General features: G+C 47.7%; 1 protein-coding gene and 1 non-coding gene across 5 annotated transcripts in view; one reads left to right on the top strand and one right to left on the bottom strand.

Annotated features, from left to right (window-relative positions):
* Window positions 1-14,186, bottom strand: part of PPARD (peroxisome proliferator activated receptor delta) — an 85,516-nt gene extending 71,330 nt beyond the window's left edge. For 2 of the 4 annotated variants that reach the window (XM_050787695.1, XM_050787697.1), the window contains exons 1-2: window positions 14,044-14,186; window positions 9,605-9,688 (exon numbers count right to left, since the gene is read on the bottom strand). The gene's annotated coding sequence lies outside the window, so the exon portion shown is untranslated. The remainder of the gene's footprint in view (window positions 1-9,604; window positions 9,689-14,043) is intronic. The other 2 variants (XM_050787696.1, XM_050787698.1) reach the window with 1 other exon arrangement.
* LOC126954054 (small nucleolar RNA SNORA16B/SNORA16A family) lies at window positions 5,460-5,594 on the top strand. Its single transcript, XR_007725505.1, has one exon. It is a non-coding gene; the product is annotated as a small nucleolar RNA SNORA16B/SNORA16A family (small nucleolar RNA).
* Window positions 14,187-17,029: the final 2,843 nt, after the last annotated feature.

The raw sequence follows: 17,029 nt of genomic DNA, 5'->3' as shown, positions 1-17,029 counted from the left end.
CAGGCTGAGGCTGGGCTTCCTATGCCCGAGCCTGTAAATATGGGCTGGTTCAGAAGTCACTTCTACCTGGGCTCAACCCCTCAGAACCCAGCTTGACAGAAAGGGGACAAACCACCATTTCCTGAGGTTCATTTTAATTCTCACAAGGAAGAAAATGAAGGCTCAGGACATTCAGTCACAAGCCCATGGTTAGAAGGCCAGTCAACACTGGAGCTGAGTCATACCTAGATCTCCAGCACAAAACCCACTCAGGCCTCTTCACAGACAATGAAAGGGCTACAAATGTTCCTCAACTTACGATAAGGGCAAACCCATCATATGTCGAAAATGTCACAAGTCAAAAACGCACATAATATACATAACCTACCGAACACCATAGCTTAGCCTAGCCTACTGCAAATGTGCCAGAACATTTCCATTAGCCTACAGGCAACATCATCTAACACTGAGCTTATCTTATAATTTTGAAAATCTCATGTAATTGAATACTGTACTGAAAGTGAAAAAACAGAATGGTCATATGAGAGCCGGGGCATGGTGGCTCACGCCTGTAATCAGCACTGTGGGAAGCCGAGGTGGCCAGATCACCTGGTCAGGAGTTAGAAACCAGCCTGGCCAACATGGTGAAATCCTATCTCTACTAAAATACAAAAATTAGCCAGGCCTGGTGGCAGTCGCCTGTAGTCCCGGCTACTCAGGAGGCTGAGGCAGGAGAATCGCTTGAACCCGGGAAGCAGAGGTTGCTGTGAGCTGAGATCGCACCACTGCACTGCAACCCCGGGCAAGAGTGAGACGACGTCTCAAAAAAAAAAAAAAAAAAAAAAAAAAAAAAAGAATGGTTGTATGAGTTCTAAAGGATGGGGCTTCTGCTGAATGTGTATCGCTTTTACATCACTGAAAAGATACCTTTTAGTATAGCCCCATCATAAGTTGGGGACTGTATTTAAAAAAGGGTGAGGATACCAGATGCTAAAACCCAGAAGCTGGTGCCCCAGGGAAACACAGAAGGCACCAGCTCTTTGCTAACATGTTAGCCCCATACAGAGCCTTCTCTCAGCTTCAAGTAGTTGCTCCAATCTGACCTCCTCCCTCAAATTCATTCTGCTGTGTGCCCCTCCTGACTCCTCTCTTCCCCTACCTTTGTCCCTCTTCCTACCATTCTCTAATCTGTCCTCCCTGTTCCTTCTTGCTCTACACCTTGCTTCTATAATACTGAAACTGAAGTGTATTTGAAACATGGTTAGTGGTGTTAAATGAAGTTTCACCTTTCTTGCTTTTTATTTTTGAATAATTTATGCTTAACTTTTTATGTGCTTTGACAATAAAACCTAAATTTAGTTGCCTTCTAAAGTTTGTGAACTCTTTTAATCTCTCCTGTGCATCAACAGCCCTAAATGGATATGGGGTAGGGATGGGTTACTCCACCCTGGCTCTGGGTGTTTAATCTGTGTGGCTGAAATATCAAAATCAATGCACTTAAATGGCAACCAGAGGAACTCAGATTTAATGTGAGGAAGAATTTCCTTACACTTAGACTACTGCAGTCCTCTACCTATCCACTCTATCTCCATTCCTAATCTACCTTTTTGTAATATTAACACCATCACTCCTTGCTTCAAAACCTCTGAGGCAGAGGTTGCAGTGAGCCGAGATCACACCACTGCACTCTGGTCTGGACAACAGAGTGAGACTTCATCTCAAAAAAAAAAAAAAAAAAGAAGAAGAAAAAGAACTGGCTGGGCACAGTGGCTCATGCCTTTAATCCCAGCACTTTGGGAGGCCAAGGCAGGAATGAATGGCTTGAGCTCAGGAGTTTGAGACCAGCCTGGACAACATAGGGAGACCTGATCTCTACAAAAAGTTAAAAAATGAGGTGGGCATGATGGTGCATACACGTAGTCTTAGTTACTTGGGAGACTGAGGTGAAAGGATCACTTGAGCCTGAAAGTCAAGGCCAAATACAGTGAGCCAAGATTGTGCCACTGCACTCCAGCCTGGGCAAGAGTAAGATCCAGTCTCAAAAAAAAAAAAAAAAAAAAAAAAAAAGGCTAGGTGTGGCGGCTCATGCCTATAATCTCAGCAGTTTGGGAGGCTGAGGCAGACGGATCACTTGAGGCCAGGAATTCAAGACCAGCCTAGTCAATGTAGCGAGATCACAAGACACCATCTTTACAAAAAATTTTAAAATGAGCTGGGCGTGGTAGCACATATCTGTAGTCCTAGCTACTCTGGAGGCTGAGGCAGGAGGATTGCTTGAGCCCAGAAGTTGGAAGCTGCAAGTGAGCTATGACTGCACCACTGCACTCCAGTCTGGGTGACTGAGGGAGATCTTATCTCAAATAAAATCAAACAAAGGAACTAACAGTATGTTACCAATGATAAAAATCAAGCTTTCAAGAGAAAATTCAAATTTGGAAAACATGTATTGACCACTGTGAGCCTGACAGCTTCCCAATACTCAAAGACTTTTTAAAAATGAGGTCAGTGGTAATATTAACGAATATGATTTTTTGATATTGTAAAATAAAATGTGTCAACATTTGGAAAATCTATATAGTGAAACAATATTTCCCAATGACCAATTCAAAGAAAAAGATCATGCAAAGTGCAAGATAGACCAACGGATTTTAACAGCACGAAGTATGAAAAGTCTATTGGTAAGGTTTCAAACTCCATGTTGCAACTAACCTTTAAGAAACTACTATTTGTTGAGTTTAGTATAGTATCAAAGAAGAATAGAAGAATACCCACATGATCTGCAAAGGCTATTAAAATACTCCTCCCTTTCTCAATCACGTATCTCTGTAAGGCCAGATTTTTCATCATGTCTTTCAAACAAAACAACATACCACAAGAGATTGAATATAGAAGCAGAAGTAAGAATTCAGCTGTCTTTTATTAAATCAGGCACAAAAAAAGACTGGCAAAAATGTAAAACAACATCACTCCCTTCAATAATTGCTTTGTTTTGAAAAATAGTTATTTTAATTAAAAAGTCATTTATGATTGCATGTAGTGCATTTATTAAATGATTTTTTAAATTAGTAACTTCTAAAAATTCCTGTTTTAATTTCTTCCTTTTTTTTTTTTTTTTTAAGACAGGGTCTTGCTCTGTCACCCAGGCTAAGTGCAGTAGTGCAATCTTGGCTCACTGCAACCTCCCCCTCCCAGGCTCCAGCAATCTTTCCACTTCAGTCTCCTGAGTAGCTGGGATTACAGGTACATGCCACCACATCCAGCAAATCTGTGTATTTTTTGTACAGACAGGTCTCACCATGTTGCCCAGGCTGATCTTGAACTCCTGGACTCAAGTGATTCACCAGCCTCGGCCTCTCAAAGTGCTGGGATTACAGGTGTGAGCCACCGCGCCCGGCCTATTACAACTTCAAACATGGTAAACATAAGCCCTTGGGGTCTTCAATAATTTTTAAGAATCTAAAGGGGCCAGGCATGGTGGCTCACGCCTGTAATCCCAGCACTTTAGGAGGCCCAGGTGGGCAGATCACGAGGTCAGGAGATTAAGACCATCCTGGCTAACATGGTGAAACCCTGTCTCTACTAAAAATACAAAAAAATTAGCTAGGCGTGGTGGTGGGCACCTGTAGTGCCAGCTACTCAGGAGGCTGACGCAGGAGAATGGCGTGAACCCGGGAGGCGGGGCTTGCAGGGAGCCGAGATTGTGCCACTGCACTCCAGCCTGGGTGACAGAGTGAGACTCCGTCTCAAAAAAAAAAAAAAAGAATCTAAAGGGATATTAAGGCCAAAAAGTTTGAGAATACTGTTTTATAATATTCTAAAGTTGAGTTCAAAATAAGCCATCTTTTGTCTAGGCATGGTGGTTCATGCCTGTAATCCCAGCCCTTTGGGAGACCGAGGTGGGTGGATCACCTGAAGTCAGGTGATCCTGAGGTTGAGACCAGCCTGACTACCATGGTGAAACCCCACCTCTACTAAAAACAAAAAATTAGCCAGGCGTGGTGACACATGCCTGTAATCCCAGCTACTTGGGAGGCTGAGGCAGGAGAATTGCTTGAACCCGGGAGGCAGAGGTTGAAGTGAGCCAACATCGATCGTGCCATTGCACTCCAGCCTGGGCAACAGAGCAAGAGACTCCATCTCAGAAAAAAAAAAAAAAAAAATGATGCATAGACCAATGGAACAGAATAGAGAACTCAGAAACAAATCCACACACCTACAGTGAACTCACTTTTGACAAAGGTGCCAAGAACATACACTGAGGAAAAGACAGTCTCTTCAATAAATGGTGCTCGGAAAACTGGATATTCACACGGAGAAGAATGAAACTAGACCCCTATCTCTTGCCATATACAAAAACCAAATCAAAATAAATTAAAGACTTAAATCTAAGACTTTAAACCATGAAACTACTACAAGAAAACATATGAGAAAATCTCCAGGACACTGGTCTGGGCAAACATTTATTGAGCAATACCCCGCAAGCACAGGCAACCAAAGCAAAAATGGTCAAATGGGATCACATCATATTAAACAGCTTCTGCACAGCAGAGGAAACAATCAACAAAGTGAAGAGACAACCCACAGGATGAGAGAAAATATTTGCAAACTACCCATTTGACAAGGGGTGAATAACAAGAATATATAAGGAGCTCAAACAACTCTATAGGAAAAAAACTAATAATTTGATAAAAGGATGGGCAAAAGATTTTAACAGACATTTTTCAAAAGAAGACATACAGGCTGGGTGTGGTGGCTCATGTCTGTGATCCCAACACTTTGGGAGCCCAAGGTAGGCGGATCACTTGAGGTCAGGAGTTCGAGACCAGCCTGGCCAACATGGTAAAACCCCTTCTCTACTAAAAATACAAAAATTAGCTGGGCATGGTGGCGGGCGCCTGTAATCCGAGCTACTCAGGAGGCTGAGGCAGGAGAATCACTTGAACTTGGGAGGCAGAGGTTTCAGTGAGCCGAGATTGTGCCATTGCACTCCAGCCTGGGCGACAAGAGCAAGATTCCCTCTCAAAAAAAAAAAAAAAAAAAGAAAGACATACAAATGGCAAGCAGGCATATGTAAAGGTGCTCAGTATCACTCATCATCAGAGAAATGGAAATCAAATCTACAATGAGGCCGGGCACGGTGGCTCACATCTGTAACCCCAGAACTTTGGGAGGCTGAGGTGGGTGGATCACCTGAGGTCGGGAGTTTGAGAACAGCCTGGCCAACATGGGAAAACCCTGTCTCTACTAAAAATGCAGAAATTAATCGGGCGTGGTGGCAGGCACCTAGAGTCCCAGCTACTTGGGAGGCTGAGTGAGGCAGGAGAATTGCTTGAATCTGGGAGGCAGAGGTTGCAGTGAGCCAAGATGGCGCCACTATACTCCAGCCTGGGCGACAGAGCAAGACTCTATCTCAAAACAAAACAAAACAAAACAAAACTACAATGAGATGTCATCTCACCCCAGTTAAAACAGCTTATATCAGTGGCCCTTGTCAAAGCTGCAGTGGTTTCTACATAGCTGCTGTGGTCAAAGAGGAGCCCAGAGTGACAGTTTTCCTTGATAGTTGTCATTCTGTTTCTTGTAACTCATCTGCAACATTTTGGGAAGATACAGTTCCATTGTAAAATTAAAAAACTAAAAAAAAAAAAAAAAAAAAATAGGCCAGGCGTGCTGCAGTGGCTTATGCTTGTAATCCTAGCACTTTGGGAAGCTGAGGCAGGGAGATCACCTGAGGTCAGGAGTTCGAGACCAGTCTAGCCAACATGGTGAAACGCCATCTCTACTAAAAATACAATTAGCAAGGTGTGGTGGTGCATGCCTATAAATCCCAGCTCCTTGGGTGGCTGGGGCACGAGAATCACCTGAACCCAGGAGGCAGAGATTGCAGTGAGCCAAGATCATGCCACCGCACTCAGGCCTGGGTGACAGAGCCAGATGCCATCTCTAAATAAATACATTTGAAATGGCTTATATCCAAAAGACAGGCAATAACACATTCTAGTGAGAATGTAGAGAAAAGGGAATCCTTATACACTGTTGGTGGGAATGTAAATTAGTACAACCACTATGGAGAACAGTTTGAAGGTTCCTCAAAAAACCGCGAGCCACCATATGATCCAGCAATCCCACTGCTGGGTATATACCCAGAAGAAAGGAAATTGGTATACTGAAGAGATCTGCACTCCTGTTTGCTACAGCACTGTTTACAATAGCTAAGACTTGGAAGTGACCTAAGTGTCTATCAACAAATGAGTATGTAGTACATATACACAATGGAGTACTATCAGCTATAAAAAAGGATGAGATCCAGTCATCTGCAACAACATAGATGAAACTGAAGGTCATTATGCTAAATGAAATAAGGCAGGAACAGAAAAACCAATATTGCATGTTCTTATTTGTGGGATCTAAAAATCAAAACAATAGAACTCACGGACACAGAGAGTAGAAGGATGGTTACCAGAGGCTGGGAAGTAGTGAGGAGCTGCAGGAGTAGGTGCAGATGGTTAATGGGTACAAAACAAATACAGAAAGAATGAGTAATACCTACAATTTGATAGCACAGCAGGGTGACTATAGTCAATAATAACTATACATTTTTAAATAACTTAATGAGTGTAATTGAATTGTTTGCAACTCAATAGATAAATGCTTGAGGGGATGGATACACCATTCTTCCGGATGTGCTTATTTCACATTGCGCGCCTATATCAAAACATCTAATGGGCCGGGCGCAGTGGCTCACGCCTGTAATCCCAGGACTTTGGGAGGTCAAGGCAGGTGGCTCACCTGAGGTCAGGAGTTCAAGACCAGCCTGGCCAACATGGTGAAACCCCATCTCTACCAATAATACAAAAATTAGCTGGGCATGGTGGCATATATCTGTAATCCCAGCTATTCAGGAGGTTAAGGCACAAGAATGGCTTGAACCCAGGAGGCGAAGGTCACAATGAGCTGAAATCAGGCCACTGCATTCTAGCCTGGGTGACAGAGTGAATCTGTGTCTCAAAAACAAAAATTAAAAAAAAAAAAAAAAAAGGGCTGGGCTCGGTGGCTCAAGCCTATAATCCCAGCACTTTGGGAGGCCGAGACGGGCGGATCACGAGGTCAGGAGATTGAGACCATCCTGGCTAACACGGTGAAACTCCGTCTCTACTAAAAAATACAAAAAACTAGCTGGGTGAGGTGGCGGGCGCCTGTAGTCCCAGCTACTCGGGAGGCTGAGGCAGGAGAATGGTGTAAACGCGGGAGGCGGAGCTTGCAGTGAGCTGAGCTCTGGCCACTGCACTCCAGCCTGGGCAACAGAGTGAGACTCCGTCTCAAAAAAAAAAAAAAACAAAAACAAACCATCTCATGTACCCTCATAAATATACACACCTACTACTATGTACCCATTGAAAAAAAAAAAAAACTAGTCAGGCACGGTGGTGTGTACCTGTAGTCCCAGCTACTCGGGAGGCTGTGGTGAGAGGCCTGCCTAGGTAGGCCAAGTTTATCCAACCCACAGCCCAAGACTGCATGCAGCCCAACACAAATAACGTAAACTTTCTTAAAACATGAGATTCTTTTGCCATTTTTATTTTTAGCTCATTAGCTATTGTTAGTGTTAGTGTATTTTATGTGTAGCCCAAGATAATAATTATTCTTCCAATGTGGCCCAGGGATGCCAAAGGACTGGACACACCCCTGGACCTAGGTGATATAGCAATACTCCATCAAGAGGGCAGGGCAGGGGAGGGGAGGGAAGGGGACGGGAGGCAAGGCAAGGCAAAGCTCCTACCTGTGACTGAGAGCTCAAGGTTCAGGGATGAACTGGACAACTGACCCCTGGAAATGCATGTACAATTGCTGCCACTGAGCCTAGCTGCTGCTAAAGCAAATGACAAAGCAAATCAGTTCAACTCAGTAGCTCTCCCTGCTCAAGGGGTACTTCGACCTCTTCCCTCTTGGGGAACCTCAGAAGCCTCTGAAACTCCTTGCTTCTTCTTCCCTTACATTCCCTTCAGAGGAAAGCACTTGGTATGGGTTTGAAAGCAGGAGGGCCACCCCACCCAGGACCTTCCTGAAAGATCTGCAAACAACCTGACCCCTATGGACAGAGAGACACAGGGACTCACCACCCTGTCTGACAACAGGAAAACCTGCAGGGTGTTAAAGGCAGAGAAGGGGAAGTGAAGCCCACAAACAGCTACTGGAACCACTGAACTTCAGAGATTAAAACAAAGCAGGCAGGAGGCCCACGTTTCCCCGGCCCCCAGCAGGGACCCACAACCCAGCCTTCCAAAGAGGACAATGAACATTGTATTCCCTAGAGCTCCACTTTGAGAGTTTATAAAACCTGCCAGGCATCCTGAGAACATAGAAACAGCAATGGGAAACCCAGAGCATTGTTCAGACTCTTGGTGAGAACCTCCTACCCCTGCAGAGATGGAAGAAACAATTCTGTGTGTTATGGTCAGCTCGCATATATACCAGCAAACCACAGACCCATGAGGCAGCGACTGGATCTGTTTTTTACTACTATCATTTTCCAAGTGCCAGGCACATAGTTGGCACTCAAAAATATTTGTTCCCAGCTGGGTGCAGTGGCTCCCATCTGTAATCCCAGCACTCTGGGAGGCTGAGGCGGGTGGATCACCCAACATCAGGAGTTTGAGACCAGCCTGGCCAACATGGTGAAACCCCATCTCTACTAAAAATACAAAAATTAGCCGGATATGGTGGTACATGTCGGTAATCTCAGCTACTCAGGAAGCTGAGGCAGGAGAATCGCTTGAACCTGAGAGGCGGAGGTTGCAGTGAGCCAAGATCATGCCATTGCACTCCAGCCTGGGCAACAAGAGCAAAACTCCATCTCAAAAAAAAAAAAAAAAAAAAAAAAGGCCGAGTGCGGTGGCTTACGCCTGTAATCCCTGCACTTTGGGAGGCTGAGGTGGGCGGATCACCTGAGGTCAGGAGTTCCAGACCAGCCTGGCCAATATGGTGAAACCCCATCTCTACTAAAAATACAAAAATTAGCCGGGCATGGTGGCAGGCACCTGTAGTCCCAGCTACTCGGGAGGGTGAGGCAGGAGAAGCGCTTGAACCCAGAAGGAGGTTGCAGTGAGCCAAGATCGCGCCATTGTACTCCAGCCTGGGGGACAAGAACATGACTTCATCTCAAAAAATGAACAAACAAACAAAAAAATGTATATATTTGCTCCCTAAATAATAGAGTGATGGACACCATCTTTGTAGTCTGGCACCCTAGGTACCCATATGGGCAAAGATGAAAGTCCATTCATTTATTCATTCAACAAATATTTATTATCTCCTCTGTGCCAGGCACTATCCTAGACACAACAGGCAGCAAAATAACTCCCTGCCCTGTGGAGTTTATCTTTTAATGGGCCCAAAGGTGGGAATCTCCATGCTCCTGAAAAAACTATGTAAACCACAGACATTCAATAATTACTTAATAAATGTCTATACTACGCATAAGCAACTGGTACCAGATGCTGTGACAGGAACCTGGAATCTGGGAATAAGCCCTAGTGAAATTATTTCATCTTCAAGGTCAAGATCTTAAATCTGGATCCTGTGTCAGTGGTGATCAGGGACTCCTGAGTAAAGAAAATGGGATTACCTCATTGGTGCATCTGTCTTCATCTGTTGGTGAGCAGAAGCCACTGTGTGAGTATCATGTGCATGCCCAAAACACTGTACAACACTGCAGGATAGAAAAAACCCCAACAGCTTTAGCTGAGAAATGCCAGGGGCCCTAAAAGCAACTCTAATAAGTTATACCCACCATAACTCAAAGAGTGCTCCCAAGGTAATCTGGTTCCTTGTCTGTCCCTTACACACCACCCTGAGATGTGATTCTGAGCCTGAGTCAGCAAATATTTCCCCAATCCTGGAAGGAGTCTGCTCGCTCCCAAGCACGCAGACACTGGCTTTGCTGATTTTATCAGGTCGGGGCAGAAGGAGCAGGCAAGGTAAGAAAGGAGCTGGTGCCCAATACCCCCCATGGGTAGCAGCTCATAAATGAAGATGTCCTGAGTCATAGTTGATTCCTTCACCAAAGCCCCTGGAGAATGAACTGGAGTCACATCCCAATCACCAGCCTGCTGAGTTATGAAGGCTAGGAGCCTTCTGCCAAGGAAGAAGAACCATATGTCTGAAACCTGATGCAAGGGGCCATGTTCTCCCTGCCAGGCTCAAGGTAAGTTCCAAGGGCTCCTCTGACATCCCGGAATCCAGCTGTTGCAAGCAGCCCCTCCCCCTGGCTCCAAAGGCAGAGAAAAATGCTCAGGGACACCAAACCATCTCAAGAAGCAGCTACTAGGTAATCTGGGACAACATGGCATAGACAATGGCGTCGGGCACAGGGCTAAGCAAGGGCCTGGCAGAATGGACAAAGCCCACAGAGACCTGGATAGGGAGGAAGAGAACGTTTCCAGCGTGGGCAATGCTGAGCAGTGGAGCTGGGTCCTGCAATTTCCAGGCCCTTCAGAGGCACTGGAGGAAGGCACCACTGTTCAGCTTCCCAGCCTGCAGGGAGCACTCAGGGAGCTGGGCCTCAGGGACAGGATACAGCTGAAGCCCTTAAACTGACAGATCCAGGGTGGTTGCGGTGGCTCACGCCTGTAATCCCAGCATGTTGGGAGGCCAAGGTGGGCAGATCACGAGGTCAGGAGATCGAGACCATCCTGGCTAACACGGTGAAACTCCGTCTCTACTAAAAAATACAAAAAACTAGCCGGGCGTGGTGGCGGGCACCTGTAGTCCCAGCTACTCGGGAGGCTGAGGCAGGAGAATGGCGTGAACCCGGGAGGCAGAGCTTGCAGTGAGCCGAGATCATGCCACTACACTCCAGCCTGGGCGACAGAGCGAGACTCTGTCTCAAAAAAAAAAAAAGTGACAGGTCCAACTCCTGAGAGAGAGGAGCTGCACTACTCCAGGATGTGCCAGAATCCGCAGGCCCTGAACACATCTTGCACAACAGTCAGGACAGCTGTAGGCCCAAAGCAGAGGCCTAATGGCTTCCTAGGCCAGTACCCTACACTCTCTATCCTCTTACCAGGCCCTAAGGGAAGGGGTCTAAGGGACCATGGGTGGGGTTGAAAGGCTGAGGAGGAGCAATTCTTCCTGAATGGGTTAAGGCGTATATTACACAAGAAGGCCATGATGAAGAGGCAGAGAAAGGCAGCCGAACGAGCAGTCCGTGTAATCTCAGTGCTCTGGGAGGCCAAGGTGGGGAGGACTGCTTGAGGTCAGGAGTTTGAGACATTGTGAGAGCCTGTCTTTACCAAAAAATTGTTTTTTAATTAGCTGAGTATGGTGGCGTACACCCATAGTCCCCGCTACTCTGGAGGCTGAGGCAGGAAGATTCCCGAGCCCAGGAGTTCGAGGTTACAATGCACTATGATAGCACCACTGCACTCCAGTCTGGGCAACAGAACAAAACCTTGTGTCACAAAAGAAAGAAGGAAACAAAATCCAGACCCAGACTCTGCAAAAATCACTGAATGGGAAGGAATTTGGTAATTGACAATCATGACTACCTTCTCAGAAAACGAGAGTGGACAAACTGTAAGAAGCTATCCAGCTGGGGCTGCTGGTGCCCAAGCTGCTCCACAAAGACTGGCCTTGACCTGTTCTCAAATCTCTCACCTGTCACCACAGCAGAGAGCACTACTAAGGGGTAAGCGCGGCCAGGAGTAACAAACTGCTCAAAAGAGTAAGGAGGAGTCCTTGAGAGCCAGAGACTAGACTAAAAATCTGTCCAACACTTGACCTCTACCCCTTTAGAATGATTCACTAAAACCCTGGAGAGATGCTATTCACAGGAACATGGAAACCCTCTGGTCCAGTCTGCCCAAATCCTTGCAAGTGCTGCAAAGGGGGTCTTGGGGTCAGTGGAGAGGGGACTGGCTCAATGACAGGCCATCCACAATCCTACTGCTTTCACAGAAAACAGTGCACAAGAGGATTACAAAACTTTAAAGTCTGGTCAAGCTGGTTCCTTTGGCTCTCCACCACAGCTCCTAAAGGTTGCCAACTCCTGTGTCCAATCTGGCTCAAAGACAGCACAATTATGAAAAGAGGAGCCCTAGAAACCTGGGGCCAGGTGAAACAATGAGCCTTCATCTCTAAACATGAGAGTGGGTCATGCTTTCAGAATCCTCCAAGATCAGACTGGGTAGAAACAAAGGATATGTTATTTCTTGAATATTTCTTTAGAGAACCAACACCAAATAAAGGAGCTCAAACTGAAGGATATGAAGAGAATTTTCTGTCTGGTAAGGTTAAACATCCAGACACACATGTAAGGTGGTGGGCTCTCAAGTCCCAGAAAAGACAATCTATGTGACTGGAAGCAGACGTGTCTGCTCAAGTTCCTGACAAGGTCTAACTACTGCGGCCCCACAACCTGCCCAGGTAGTTATCAATCTGATACCTCATACTATGCCTGTGCGAAGGGAACAGAACTTTGGGGTTGCCCTTCCTCTTGGATACAGAGGAAATTAAGCTCCCAGGGAAAAAGAGGGAGAATTTGGATTCCCTAGATTCAGAAAAGAACAAAGAAAAAAGAGGGAGAAGAGACTCCAAGAGAACATGTTCAGTGACCAACATCAGAGGCACATTCAGTTAGCCAAAGATTGTCAAAGAGATATGAGAGAAAATCAGCAGCTGTTTCAAGCCACCAATAATAAAAGGACAGATGCCCGCCAGCCCCAGGGCTATCAGGCCAGCAATCTATTTCAAAACTCGAACGGGAAAAAAAAAGTTCTGGAGCCAGTACACAGAGAAAAGGTTGAAGACCACAAGGATTTTCTGGGGCACAGCTTCTGGAGAATTCTCTTAGCCCTTTGGGATGGAGCACAGGGTGGAGGGTGGGAGTGAGGGCACACAAAGGCTGGGGTATCATGGTATAAGTGTATTCCATATATCCAGAGTGGAAAGACACAAAACCCTGGTTCCTGGAAAGGGAAAAGAATTGGACAAAGCCTCTGGCTACCCGCGGCACACATCCAGCTCAGCGCCGTCTCTCCCCAAGGGTTCCTGGAAGTCAACAGCCCTATAAAGGGGAAGTATTAAAGCTGAGATGAGAAGAATGGCCTACAAATTGGACATCATCTCTGATGCAACACCCAAGTAAATTCTCCCACACAATCTGTTATTTCCTTTAGTCAATCAGCCTCCTAATTCGATCAAGGTCTGAACACCTCCACCCCACCCCATGGTTCTGTCAACTGCAGGTCAAGTGAAAGTAGAGTGTGGAGCTAACGCTTCTCCCTGAAGCAGGGGAAAGGAACAGGGAGAGAAAAGGAGGTGGACGACAGGAATGTAGGGGACAGAACCGATACGAAGGAAATTGGAAAGAGGAGCAAAAACAGGGCCTCTTAGGGAGCCAAGGTGAAAGTCTTAGGGAGAGAGGGACTGCAAGCCCGGAGCTGGAAAAAGCCTAGGAACACCCTGGGGAAGAGGATGAGGACCTATAGTACTGGGAGGGATCAGGCCACAGATAAGGGGACAAGGATGGGGAAAGACAGTAAAGCCTGCGAGAACAAGGATGGGAGGATGAAGGCAGGAGACAAGGATAACGAGGGGGACAGAAGAAAAGATCCCCGAAAAGACCCTAGGTAGATACGGCAATGGATTCGGGGACACCAGAAAGGGGTGAAGGAAGAGATCAGAGGCAGGGGAGGGGAGTGGGAGAGGCCCCCGGGCCTGAGACAGGGTTCTCCTAAGTGGGAGGAGACGGAGCCACGAGGCCCAAGAAGGGGCACAGAGTCGGGTGGAAGGAGGCCCGTGTTTCGGACTCACTCACGCAGCTATGGGGGTCCAAGGGCGGGGGGCGCAGGGGCGGCGGGGCGCCTACACTGCAACGCACGGCGGCTGACCGGAGCGGGCCGGAGCATCAGGAAGCCGCCGCGACGCTGTCCGCGGACCCTGGCAGCTCCCCGCACCCCGCGCCCCGCCGCCGGGCCTTGCGCCCCAGTCCCGCTGGCCGCCTCGGCCCAGGCCCGCCGCTTCCCTCCGCCACTTGCCTGCCCGCTTCTCTCGTCTCAGACTGACCTGTCCCTGCTGCCTACGGCGCCACCGCCGCAGTCCCACAGGCTCCGCAGAATTCTCCCGCTCCTGCCAAAACTTTTCCCATTAATCCCCAGGTCCGCGGCGGCCGCAGCGTCACACGCTCCGCGGCCCGGCCCCGCCCCCACCAGCGCGACGTCACCGCGCTGCTCGGCCCTTCCCTCTCCACGCCCCCTTCCGCCTGGCGGCGACCAATCATCACGCCTTCTGGAGACTCCCCTGATTCTGCCTCTCCGCCCACCGCACGCTGCCCAGGGCCCGCCTGTGGCGCCCTCTGGTGCGGGATGCGGACATAGCAGCTAAGGGAGAGCGCCTGGGCCAGTAGAACAAGTCCAGCAAGTGTCACAAGAGGGAATTTAAAGCTGGAAGGGAATTTCGAGGTCATCTAGTGCAACCTCCTCATCTTACAGTGAAGAAACTTAGTCCTAGAAAAGGTACGGGACTTGCAGTTGGAGAGACTCTTAACCCAGTGCTAGGTCCACTGGAGGAGATCATACCGCCTGTAATTTTCAAAAAAGGACTTTCCGCCTTCAAGAGGCTTCTACAACTGGAAATTTACGGTCTTGGAGTTCTTAACCTTTCTTCCCATGTGCTTATGTAATATGCTTATTCACCTAAAATAGGGGACATCCTCCCTATTGTTGTAGAAAATTCTGTTCTTACATCTTAATCCAGGTCTTGAAGACCTGGAAGGGACCTATTAACCCAACCTATCGCTTAAGATGACCACAGAAAGCTACCTAGCAGCTGGGAGACAATCTGGTGGAAGAAGCTGGCTTTCATCTGGCGATGAACAAAACTTGACTCTCAGGTATATGACCAACGGCTCCTCTCCATCATCATTAAGTATTACCCCTCGCCTCTCCTTCGGCCACACCTTCCGTAGGCCACAAGCTCCTTAGGCCACACCCTAGCTATCTGGATGAGTGATTTTTTTTTTTTTTTTTGAGAGACAGTTTCACTCTGTCGCCCCTGCTGGAGTGCAATTGCGCAATCTCAGCTCACTGCAACCTCCGCCTCCCGGGTTCAAGTGATTCTCCTGCCTCAACCTCCCAAGTAGCTGGGATTACAGGCACGTGCCACACGCCGCCCGGCTAATTTTTTAAAATTAATTAATTAATTATTTTTTTTTTTTTGAGATGGAGTCTAGCTCTGTGGCCCAGGCTGGAGTGCAGTGGCGCCATCTCTGCTCACTGCCAGCTCCGCCTCCCGGGTTCACGCCATTCTCCTGCCTCAGCCTCCCGAGTAGCTGGAACTACAGGCGCCCGCCACCACGCCCGGCTAATTTCTGTATTCTTAGTAGAGACAGGGTTTCACCATGTTAGCCAGGATGGTCTCGATCTCCTGACCTCGTGATTTGCCCGCCTCGGCCTCCCTAAGTGTTGAGATTACAGGCGTGAGCCACCGGGCCCGGCCACGCCCAGCTAATTTTTGTAGTTTTAGTAGAGACAGGGTTTTGCCATGTTGCCCAGGCTGGTCTTGAACTCCTGGACTCAAGTTATCCTCCCACCTCAGCCTCCCAAAGTGCTGGGATTACAGGCGTGAGCCACCGTGCCTGGCAGGGATAAGTGATTTTTTTTCCCCTTCTTTCGGCTTCTCTTTTTTTTCCCCCTACTTTTTGAAATGCTTGTGCATTATATTTGTAACTTAGACGTCAACTTCCTTGTCCTTTGAGATTGAGGTAAAAATGGACTGTGAAAGTTAAAGCCCCTCCCTTAATATTTTTTGCAAATATCTGGGGATTTATATTCTCCTAAATATCTCTGCCTCTGGGTTTCTGCTTTTGCCAGGCTGTTGCTGTACCGCAGTTCAGAAGTCTGGAGAGGAAACTCAGCTCTCGCTGAAGACTGCCCGCACCCTTCCCACACAAAACATTCACGAGTACAAAGACATTGGGGTACTCTGGGCCCTGGGGGAGGTCATATGATACATGGCAAACAGTTTAAACTCACCCCTCAGAAGTTTTTTTTTGTTTTGTTTTTGTTTTTGTTTTTGTTTTTTTTGAGACGGAGTCTCACGCTGTTGCCCAGGCTGGAGTGCAGTGGCGCGATCTCGGCTCACCGCAAGCTCCGCCTCCCGGGTTCCCGCCATTCTCCTGCCTCAGCCTCCTGAGTAGCTGGGACTACAGGCGCCCGCCACCGCGCCCGGCTAATTTTTTGTATTTTTAGTAGAGACGGGGTTTCACTGTGGTCTCGATCTCCTGACCTTGTGATCCGCCCGCCTCGGCCTCCCAAAGTGCTGGGATTACAGGCTTGAGCCACCGCGCCCGGCCCAGAAGTTTTTAAAAGTCCTTTCCACACCCCCAGCTGAGGTTTTCTAACTGGCCCTGCACCCTCTAGCCTCCTCCCAAATCACTAACTCTCCCTCCTGCCCCACCATTCTCTCCTCTGTCCCACCCTCTCTGGAGAAAACACAAATTCCTCTGGCTTTCTAGGGAGAAAGAGAAAGAGACATTTTAACCGTATCTCTTTGTTGCTTAAATTCCTGCCAACACTCATGCTTTGAAGATCTGTCTACCCCTATCAGGCTTATTTCCCCTGTAAACTAAAAATAAAATCCTAAGCCCCCTAATTGAATGGACCCTCTTTGCCAAGGGGACCCCAGAAAAACCTTAAAAACTGAATTTCCAACCATGACAGGTCAGGAAGTCAGACATGCCTGGTTATACTCCCTCCCTTTTGCAGTTTAGACACAACATCTGACCAGCATCAATGTTAAAATACAGATCATAGGCCAGGCGCAGTGGCTCACGCCTGTAATCCCAGCACTTCGGGAGGCCGAGGCAGGCAGATCACAAGGTCAGGGATCGAGACCATCCTGGCTAACTCGGTGAAACCCCATCTCTGCTAAAAATACAAAAAATTAGCCGGGCGTGGTGGCAGGCGCCTGTAGTCCCAGCTACTTGGGAGGCTGAAGCAGGAGAATGGCGTGAACCCAGGAGGCAGAGCTTGCAGTGAGCCGAGATCGTGCC

Source organism: Macaca thibetana, chromosome 4 (assembly GCF_024542745.1).
Source record: "Macaca thibetana thibetana isolate TM-01 chromosome 4, ASM2454274v1, whole genome shotgun sequence".
Taxonomy (NCBI): Eukaryota; Metazoa; Chordata; class Mammalia; order Primates; family Cercopithecidae; genus Macaca; species Macaca thibetana.
The sequence above is the reverse complement of the archived record's forward strand: the minus strand, read 5'-3'. Positions and strand labels throughout refer to the sequence as shown.